The sequence below is a fragment of the Cebus imitator genome, unplaced genomic scaffold (genome assembly GCF_001604975.1).
Source record: "Cebus imitator isolate Cc_AM_T3 unplaced genomic scaffold, Cebus_imitator-1.0 Scaffold31, whole genome shotgun sequence".
Taxonomy (NCBI): Eukaryota; Metazoa; Chordata; class Mammalia; order Primates; family Cebidae; genus Cebus; species Cebus imitator.
Window position 1 is genome coordinate 5,754,876 of NW_016107346.1, and position 2,733 is coordinate 5,757,608.

Consider the following 2,733-nt stretch of genomic DNA (forward strand, 5'->3'; position numbering starts at 1 on the left):
AGGCTTGAGCCACCGTGCCCAGCGATTTCTGTCTACTTCTAAGTGATGCTGTGATACCTTAGGCACTAAAGCAGAGCTAATCATGCTCTTTTCATTTCACACAGCTTATTTTAACAGATTGAAGTAACGTGTGTTGGAAGATGTATGTAACATGATGTTAACTTTGTGGTCTAAAGTGTTTAGCTATCAAGCTGGATTCCTTAGTAGACCAAATCTTGTTATTAACGTGTTCCTGAGCTATACTTTGATGTTTAGAAGAAAAGCGATTGTTACATCTTGTAGGATCTACTCTTTGAACTTTTCATTGCCTGTAGTTGCCAATTCTGCATGGACTAGTCCTCTAGAAATAGGTCAAACTGAAGCAACTTGATGAAACTCTCCACAGGGCTTGTTTTCCAAAGAAAAGTATTGCTTGGAGGAGCAAAGTTATAAGCCTACTAAGCATATCATAAAGCTGTTCAAAAATAAGTCAGAGCCAGTCTTGTGGATGGAAATGTAGTGCTTGAGTCACATCCTGCTTAAAGTTGTAACAAATGCAAATGAGTTAAAAGAAAAAAAAAATACCATCTCAATACCTGAATCTTGCAGGTGACACATCAAATCACAGCACTACTGCTTACCTTTTTAAAAGTATTACTGAATATCTAAACTTGCCCATAAATTAGGAAACTGAAGGCATAAGAAAGGGAAATGGAAACCACTTAAACAAATAAGCTGGAATTTAGCAAATGTTCCCATTCTTAATGCATTAAGCTCAAACTACACTTTTTGTAACTGAATTTCTTCTTCATACCTCCTTCTCCAGTAACACTATTATGACTTCTAACTCAAGGTATAAGAATAAGAATCCCTAGGGATAATTTTTTAAATTACCTCAAAGTCATAGCTAAAAATGTTTTTCTTCTCTCTATGATACCAAGACTCTGAATTAGTAGTGTCAGTTCAAGGCTTGCACTTCCCTCTGTGATCTGGAATTAGAAATACAAGAATGGCAGCTACAGAGAGACTCTCTGAAATTACATCATATATAGTAGAGGTTTTCAAACATGGAAACATTTCATGAAAATATAATTTACCTGTCTTAATAATGTGAGTGGAATTAAAGAGAACATTTTAACTTATAGCCAAAGTCCCCATCACCACCATTTCAGAACATGTGGACCTGCTTTGTGGACTTACACAGTTTCCAATCCACAGAAGACGGAAGACAAGAAGCAGGGGAAAGGCATTCACAAAATGCTGTAGGAAGAACACATTTTGTAAAAATGCCTGCTTTTCGATAATCTAGAGGAATATGAGCAATAGAATTTATTAAAGCCACACTTTAGAAATAAAAATAGTTTGGTCATAAAGCACCTTGCTATGGCAATCTTTATTTAGTAGTGAAACTCATTATAAACTCAGACCATTTTAGTCCTAGTTAATGAATTATCAGAAAAATTATGGTGTTTCATCAAAACCCCGCAGCACAGAAGGCACGAAACATAAAGGTCAATATCAAGTTAAATTAGCTTTAATTAGATGTGCCATAAAAGCTTACTAAGGAAAATAACACAGTGGATTCTTGGGTTAATACTGGAGATTTCTTCAACAAATTTTAAAAGCAGATGGCTATATTTTGTTCCCAAAAGCTTGTAACTCTATTTATTCAAATTCTCTCCTTCCTTAAAGGTGAGATTTCAAGCCAACTATTTGAGGGTCCTCTGTCCCTCCTTCCTATTCTGTTTCTTTCTCCAAAGTCAACCAACAATGGCATTTTTGTGTAAGTTAGTGCTTCTCAAACTTTAAAGTACATACGGAATTACCTGAATATCTTATTCAAGTGCAGATTATGATGCAGTAGGTTTAGAGTGGGGTGTGAGAATTTGCATTTCTTATCAGCTTGTAATATGGCTGATGCTGGTGGTCTACAATTAATACTTAGAATAGGAAATGTTCAAGCCATATATATTCACATGGAATTATTTCTATTTCTTGTGCCCATTCTCAGCTAGACTCAGAGTCTCTTGAATATAGAGACAATTAATTTCTATTTTTTTTATTTGCCTCCATCTTCTAGCATAGGGATTGGTAACATTCTCAATAAAAGATAGGTATTTGTCAGGTGACTCCACTAAAAACAGAGCAATAGTCAGCCATTCGTCACCACATCCTCACGCATTTTCAAGTTAATTTGAGACCAGTACCCGATCACTTTTGCTCATTGTCTCAGTGGTATAATCATAGCTGCTTCAGCTGTGCTCACTGACCCTCATTAATCTCTCTGAAGTGATGCTTTTAGAGGTAAATAAATTGAGTCAATGAAAAAGGCAAACTGATGACTAGACACAGTTGTCCTCCTCCTGTTAATACTTAGAAATTATAATAACGTAGTCAAGCTTGAAAGAAAGAAAAGACCATTCACCTGTGCCCGGAATGAAAAGACAATTAAGAAAGTAAATACGAGTGATCCTGTGGCAGTATATTTGAGTATAAGAGCAGAGGGAGGCCCTAGTGGGTGGAGCAATGTTTTTCATACAAACCTAGTGACAGCACAAGTGACCTCTGCAGCACACAGAGATGCACTCTCAAGATCTCCCTTTAAGGAAGAGTGTATTGCCCAGCTTCGAGGGGTGTCATTACTTCATCAGGTTCTCCTCAGCTTTATGTCATCATAGGGGTAGCCCTGACCAATGACAGAGTCAGCCTGTGATACAAAGTCTGGCCATATCTGTACAATACGACTATTTTGTG

General features: G+C 36.8%; 1 pseudogene; it reads right to left on the reverse strand.

Annotated features, from left to right (window-relative positions):
* The window catches only part of LOC108300921, a 3,672-nt pseudogene extending 1,468 nt beyond the window's left edge, over positions 1-2,204 (reverse strand).
* Between the last annotated feature and the right edge of the window lie 529 nt (positions 2,205-2,733).